Below are 8,118 nucleotides of genomic sequence, written 5' to 3'. Positions count from 1 at the left end.
GAACTCAACTGGATGACACATTAGCAAGGGTGCCACAAACAGAGGCTTGACAAGAGCTGTGGATTGGAATCTGCTCTCATTTGCTCCTCTTGGAACCCAGTGGCCCGTGGAAAGCCTGGGGTGGCCTACTGGATGCTGCAGACACTTGTCGCAGTTGCCTCTGAGCCACAGTCAACCGCTAGATATGCAATGAAGCCATACACGTTCAATCAGCTCTTGGCTGAACTGCCAGATGAACTGAAGCCACGTGAGTGAGCCGAGGCAGGACCAGCAGAAGCAGCACCTCGCTGAGCTCAGTTCAAGTTGCCAACACCCAGAATTGTGAACTACTCAGGGATTTTTTTCTTAGCCAAAACACACGTTTTGGGATTGTTACACATCATTAGTTAACTGACCTATTAATGGAAGGGCAGAAGAGGGAATATACAACTGATGGAATAAGTATCCACAGCTGATGGATTAAAGAAGATCTAAGGTCTTTTTCAGGTACTGAAATTCTAAGATTCGTTGAGAAGATCTCAATGTCAATAACAAGTAAAAGGCACATAATTTAAATTTACAATTTCAGACCACATCTGCTCTTCCCTCTGTTTTATATTATAAATCTCAGAGATACACAATGTGTGACCATAAAGAACTATGACTGATAATCACCACAGTGATCTCATTACTTCCTTCCCATGCCTTGCTTTGCTGCTGCCAAGGCAGGGCCTTTTCTGAGTTGTGGACTTTGTAAGTGTTTACTTCACATGATTCATGCCTCAATCTTGGATAAAAGCTATCTGCATCAGAAAAAATGAGTTGAGACGCATGAATTAATCTTTTAATAAAAAGATATTGAAATCACTTGCACAGTCACACACAGCCATAAAAGACTGCAGCCACTGAAACACTAAAGGAAATTACCTCCAGGCTCCCATCCAGGACAATGCAATTTCAGCAACTAAGGCAGAAGCCTTGAAAATAAGAGCTAACACCGGAAATGCTGACAAATCCATAACGCCCATTGCTGAAGAGCGGCAAAGGAAGACCAGAGTAATAAGGACGCAGTGTGAGTTCCAAGTGTTTTTACCTGGCACTGACAGCAAGTGACAGAACCTGCTTTCATAATGACAGTATAATTAAATCACCCATGGTTTATCCAGATGATTTCTGAAAGCCAGGGAAGAAAATAGCGCAATTGGATTTTGGAGAAGATTCCTTTTGGCTGACGTTTTTGTTTCACGCCCACAAGTCAGAGATTTCTAATAGATGGGACACAGCCCTGCCCCGGTTTACACATCTGGCATCCACCTTAAGTCACGTGCGGGGAGACGCAGGAGGGAGGCAGACGCAGCTTTGTGCATCAGTCACGCTGAGGACTGTGGGCCTACAGCTCTGGGAAAATGTCCTCTTTCAACTCTGCGATCAGTGCCTTCCCCTCCTGCGGCTGTGACACAGTTTTCTCTTTGAAGCACAGAGACATCAGGAGACCGTTGGTGGTTCTCATCTCGATTTACGCTCCCCCTACCCTCCTCCACTTGCCGTCCTCCACCCCCTGCCCCCAGCCCACCTCCTGGGCCTCAAAGAGAGTCCTCCTCCAGACACGCAGGGCTGACCCATCACGAGGCACGGCCACCCTTACTCATTACAGAACATTCTCTCTTCTTATCCTGCCTTTTTTTAGCCTGAAGGACAAAGACAGAGAGAGGAATCTTGATTTTCCTTGTTAGTCTGCTCCAGCTGGCAGCCTTGCCAATCTCTAATATCAGTTGTGATGTGACAGTTATTTTTTTTTTTAACTCTAGCATCTCACTTTATGCAATTTTATGGGTAACAGGATGGGAATTCAGCTTAGAAAACTTTTAACAAACAATCATTCAACAAATAAAAATGAGGACAAAAAGGATGACTATGACAAGCAAAATAAAACAGCCCCTGCTATGCCAAGAACATACACGAATCATGTTTCCAAGGGACACGCTTCTTATCTGTTTAATAATGATCTGGAACCTCCTTCTCATCACGTCTCTCTTGGGCTCTTTAGTTGCCCAAAGCTGACTCATGTCTGAACTTAGAACAGTGGACACCCAGAGCCTCAGACTCTGAGCTTCAGAAGGGACCTCAGTGTGCGTTCTGGTTGATCGGGTCCACTGCGTCCCCCACACATGTTGGGAGTTAGAGAAACAAGAATGAAGGGGTTATGGGTTGCACTGCATCCCCTGAAAAATGTGTCAAAGCCTTAATCCCCCAGCACTTGTGGACGCACCCTTATTTGGAAACAGGGTCTCTGCAGATGTAATCAGGCTTCAGATGAGATCATTAGGGTGGCCCCAATCCAATACAACTGCTGTCCTTCCCAGAGGAGGAGGGATCCTGGGACAGACACAGAAGAGGAGAACACCATGTAACAGACAGAGGCAGAATGCGAAGGGCTGCAGCTGTGAGCCCAGAGAGCCAAGGACTGCTGGCAACCCATCCGAATCCAGCAAGAGGCAAGGAAAGATGCTCCCCTCCGGGTTTCAGGAGGAGCCTGACCATGCCGATACCTTGATTTCAGACTTCAGCCTCCAAAATGGTGAGATGAGTGAGACATCTCTGTTGTTTCAAGCCACGTGGTTTGTGACGCTTGTTTCAGCAGCCCTAGGAAACGGATACAGAGAGTTAGGCAAACTGCCCATGATCCCAGGGCGGGTGATGCCTGAGGACACACCAGAGCACAACCCTCATAAGTCCCACTCCAGAGTCAGTCCACTGATCTGGCCTTTATTCCTCTGAGGCATCACAGCTAAGTTGTACGCACGTGTGTTTTCTTACATCCTGTTTTTGTTCCGGATTTCCCTCAAATAGACTTCCCTTGTCTCTCCCTTTTTTTGCTTTGAAAAACTTGAAACAGAAAAGTTGAAAGAGTAACACAAGGAACACATGTTTCCTACACCTGGACTCACCGATTAACATTTTGCCATGTTTGTTTCTCTCTCTCCATGTTTTGGGAGCCCTTGTCTTGAGCCCTTGAAAGTTGCAGACCTCAGGACATTTCATACCTAAAATATTTCAGCACGAATCTCCTGAATTCTGAATTCTCCTGACCAAAGACATTCTCCTTCAGAATGCTCAGAGGCAAAGAATTTAGCATCAAAAGGATAATCAAACACAGATTATATTAAAGTTTCTCCAATTTGCCCCCAAATGTCTCTTATAGATATTTTTTTCTTCCTCCCCTCCCTTTCCCTCCACTCTCTCTCCTTCCTTCAGTGTCCTTCAGCACCATATCCCCCAGCTGCCAGGTCTCGTTGGTCTGTTTCAATTTAGAGCATTTACCCACGGAGGTTTTTTCCTTTTTTGGTCTGGCTTTCATAATGTTGACATTTTTGAAGAGTCCAAGCCAATTGCCTAACAGAATGTCCTACCATCTGGATTTGTCTGCTTGTTTCCTCATGATCGTATTCAGTTTAACCATTTGCTGGTACGAATATTCCCAGGTGAGGCCAGGCACTTTCCACGGCATCTCAGGGAGAACCTCGAGGCAGTCAATAACTCCTGTGGCTGAAGATGCTGGGTTCACTGGTGATGGTGGGGCCCGTCTGGTCTCCCCACTGGAAAGGTACCATTCTTTTCCTGTAGTCATTAGTGAATTGTCTGTGGGGATATTTGAGAGACTTGTCCTTAACTACTTAATACGGTACATCCAGAGTTAACAACAAATGCTGACTTGGTATTAGATGTCACTCCACAACTGAAATGCAATACCTAACATGCCCTGCTTGATTTACCACATGCTTTTCGTTAAGAGTTGAAGGGGGGGTTAAGGTTAAAACTAATCCTCCTTCTTTACAAACCGCCTGCCTACGGAAATCTGATGGTCATTCTCACAGTTTCACCAACACTTACACTATTATCCAGATACTGGCCTCAGGCAAGATTTCTGACTACCTAAAATTGACATTGAAAGTTAAGAAGGCATACCCCCCCCCTACCCCCAAAGTTAACTATATCAACTTGTTAGGTAACCTCAATGCTCAAACCTGAATATTGTGTTAGGTACATGAAAAATTTGTTTCTCAGCCCATCAGTATCGCAATAGTCCAAGTATCATGGATAACACAGATCTTACCTGGCTACACTTGTGGCAGCGTGGTATTTTCCTTGTTGGCTATCACACAAGACGTGAACTTGAGAAAGCAGGACAAAAATAGATCTCCAAAGCCATGTCAACCATTTTTGAGAGGTCAAAACTCCTCATGGCTTTAATTGAAAGTTACTGCTGTGGTAAGTAGTGTAACAGAAAAACACACCTATGTCTCTGCATGAATATTAAGCAAGGTGATTACGAAACATCAGCCACCAAGGCCACCCTCAGGGACTTCGTAAGCCACTATAGGTTGGTTCTGCTGTGAATTTCCTGTGGAGTTTTTTCTGCAGTGATTTCCCCCCTGGATTGCAGGTGCCATGAGAACAGGGGTTTGTTTGGTCCTGTTTGCCCTCCAGTATTCACAACGGTGGGCCTCCCCCATGGCTCTGCGGTCAAGAATCTGCCTGCAGTGCAGGAGCCACAGGAGACACAGGTTCGATCCCTGGGTCAGGAAGATCCCCTGGAGGAGGGCATGGTAACCCACTCCAGTATTCTTGCCTGGAGAATCCCTTGGACACAGGAGTCTGGTGGGCTACAATCCATAGGGTCGCAAAGAGTCGGACGCATACTTGCAGAACGAACAGTATCTGGGTGTCCAACAATTACTGGTTGAATGAATGAATGACTCAAATAGCACTCATCAAGGTTAGGTCAATTCAACACTTCTAAGGAACCAATGAAACCTCATGGACCTTTTATTCTCTTTTTTCCCTTAATTTATTTTTAATCGGAGGATAATTGCTTTACAATGTTGTGTTGATTTCTGCAGTACAACATCATGAATTAGCTATAAGTATACATGTGTCCTCTCCCCCTTTGTTTTCTTTTAATTACAAAATTTGGTGCTAAGGTGTGGAAAGGGCCCTTCTTAGCTTCTCTATCTCAACTTCCAACAGCCTAGCTGGCCATTTCAGGGTGGACACACTGGGTCACAATTCTACCTCTTGAAGCCCATGTTTTTCTCTTTTTTAAACAAAATAGGAACCAGAAAGGCCACAGAATATTCCATCATCTCATCCTCTCTTGTGTGTTTATCTCCTTCCAATATATCCATTACTGGGTTGCTAAAGGTCATGGGGAGAGTGAAGCCTGTGGATTATTAATAGAATACATAATTCACTTAAATAACATTTTTTTCCTCCACATGATTTTGTCTAAAAATATTGTGACATAAAATTTTTATTTATCTCCTTTAACATTTGAGAGTTAAGCAAAATAAATGATCTGCCCTATAAACATCATTTCATTGTTGTTGTTCACGTGCAGATGCTTTAGTTTCAAGGAAGCTGAAAGAATCAACCAGTGCACGTGATCACTTGAATCAGGACACTCCAGACACAGAGACGGGAGACAGCGCAGAGCCAAGGAGAGAAGGGCCAGGAGAGAGGCTCTCCTCTCAGGAGCAAGTGACAATAATAAAAATTTAAATAGAAGAAGAATAGTAATAGCTTGTGCTTATTGCATGCTTATTACTTCTATTTACATCAGCCTTTGGAGTAAGACTATTATTTCCATTGAAGAGGAGAAAATTAAAGCTTAGCAAGGTGGTGACTTGACTGCAGTAATGAGTGAGCAAGAATTTGAATCCTCTGACTTCAGAGCCTCTTACTTGACCACACACAGGGCTGCTTCCAAATGCACAGTAGAAGAGCCTGCTATTTACAAGCGTTGTCTTGCAAATTTTCAGGGAAATCTTTGATCATTTTTTAAAGCATCTATGCTGGAAGGAATCCTGTAAGATCACTGCCCCAGAGTTCAGATAGGGAAATCCCTATAGTATTCTTCTTAAATCTGATACCTTTTGATATTATTCAGCCCTTTTATCATCTTTGTCATTCTCCTTGAATCCCTCTTCAAAGATGATACATTCCCTAAAATTATGGATATAGCTCAACTCCTGAGAGGCATCCATTTGCAAATAGATGAAAAGCTTTGCCACTGTAGGTGAGATGAACAAGGTAGACTGACAAGGTGGCAGGTTAAATATTCCGTTACCACTGACCTGCTCAGACACACAGACACAATGGCTCACTCTTCTGTCCCCTGGTGAAAACTCAGGGGAGAAAAGGGGCCCATATATACAAAGGTTACTTTTTAATCCAATACCTGGAAAGAAGTAGAGGTTTACAATCATCAAGCTAAATCTTATCTAAACTTCTGAAGATTTTATACAGAGGGGTGAAGGTTGAGGGGGTGGGGGTGCAAATCCTTCTAAAACCAGTATTCATGTTGGCAACAGCAGCTCTCCAAAAGTACAGTTCAAATTCTGCACCACTGTGGGTACTTTTTTTTTCTCTTACACCCACCCCCCTCCACATTCCCCCAGACACATACTAGAAAAACACTCAAAGCCAGTGTTTAAATGCAAGCATACATTTTTTTCTCTCACAAATTAGTTTCCCCTTAATGTAGGTATTGTTAAACCACTGACAGGCAAACAGCAAGAATGCCTTTACATGTGTATCTCTTTCTTCCAACCCCAGCACAAATATAACCATCCTCACAAGGGCTTCTAGCCGTTTAGGTTTCAAGGACCAATAAATGAATGCATACAAGAAAATTTGGATGATGCTAGGTTGCCAAGTTTTATTTTACAATGAAAGAAAACAAATAATAATATATATTATCATCATGTCTTCATGAAGTGAAGGACATCACAGGAAAAAGAATGTCAATACATAATTTCATGCTAAATTAAGATTTTTTAAATCTTAAAATTAGCTTGTGGAATTTTGTTTTCTTTCTCATTCTGCCACAAGTCAGTGAAAATTCTCTTAGAGACTAGCACTGGTCTTGAGACCAACATTTGGGGGCCACCAATCTAAGAGAGGTCTTTCCTGGTAAAATCTTCTTCCTCCACCACTGGGCAGAACTAATCCCCTTCTTTCTCCTCAAGCATTTTGTGAATACTTCTGCTATCTCACATGGTTTCATAATTGTTCCTGTTAATATTTACCTAGCAGCTAGACCACAAGTTTTTAAAGGCGCAAAGACTGTGTCTTAGCTTTTTAGCCACTTAGAGAATATAGCACAAAGCCTAGAACACTCTAAGAGAATTTAACAAATCAATTTGTACCTAAATCAGTCAAAACTAAAGAGAAAATTCTCTCCCTAGGCCAAACCGATCATCTCATTTGCAAACTGGCATACCACAAAGTTCTGGAGGGAGGTCACAGAGATGTACAGGAAGTTATAGCAACATTCAAATACCACGGGCGCACAGCGATGGCTTGCAAATTTTAATTGAAGTTCAACACCACTGTTCTGAAAAACAATCTCAGGAAAGAAATCAGTTTGGGGCTATGTTTAAACATGGAGAGTGACATCAATTTATACATACCTCAAATGAATATGGAATTTCCAGATACAGAATAGAGTTAAGAATCAAGAGGTAGGGCAATAGTCCACAGCAGTTGAGATCCTCTCTGTTCGTTTGTCCAGGTGGTTTATTGGTGAGTCATGGGTCTGAGGTCTGAATACCAAACACTGAGCCGGCAGTTTCCTGAATCCAGGAAAACAACACGTCCTTATTTATTACCCTGACAAAATGTGGCCACGGATCAACAATGCCGTAAAAAATATGTTCCATAAAAATATCTTTATAGATTTTCTCATTACACTAACAAATGAGGGGTGGAATAACCTTATGGGGGGGAGCAGAATCACTAAAAACTTCCATCCTTTATATACCCATATCTCCCATGAAGCAAAGAATATAAAAAGTGGGAGGAACTACAATTACTATCAATTGTTTCTTGCACTACCAAAGTCAGAGGCTGTCAACCTATATACTGTCATGTTAGCTATTACTCTCCACTTCTTAGTGGGACCCGACAGTTAGATCATTTGGTGTTGTCTTCTGGATTAAAATCAGATTTACTTTTAGCAGCAATTAAATAGTTATGAGGCAATACAAAGCTTTACGGATGGAAATGTGGCAGCATTGGCAACTTGTAAGCAGGATCAGAAGAAATCTGAAACCCATAGCCTCCTCACTTGCTGTGCTC

The 8,118-nt window shown here is 42.7% G+C and overlaps 1 long non-coding RNA gene across 1 annotated transcript; it reads right to left on the bottom strand.

The window, feature by feature from the left end:
- Positions 1–801: 801 nt before the first annotated feature.
- On the bottom strand, positions 802–7,602 carry LOC138446314 (uncharacterized). The gene is made up of 4 exons (XR_011259269.1): positions 4,094–7,602; positions 2,928–3,618; positions 2,529–2,622; positions 802–2,355 (listed from the first exon to the last, which is right to left on the bottom strand). It is a non-coding gene; the product is annotated as an uncharacterized lncRNA (long non-coding RNA).
- Between the last annotated feature and the right edge of the window lie 516 nt (positions 7,603–8,118).

Source organism: Ovis canadensis, chromosome 9 (assembly GCF_042477335.2).
Source record: "Ovis canadensis isolate MfBH-ARS-UI-01 breed Bighorn chromosome 9, ARS-UI_OviCan_v2, whole genome shotgun sequence".
Taxonomy (NCBI): domain Eukaryota; kingdom Metazoa; phylum Chordata; class Mammalia; order Artiodactyla; family Bovidae; genus Ovis; species Ovis canadensis.
This window is presented reverse-complemented; position numbering and strand designations above follow the sequence as displayed.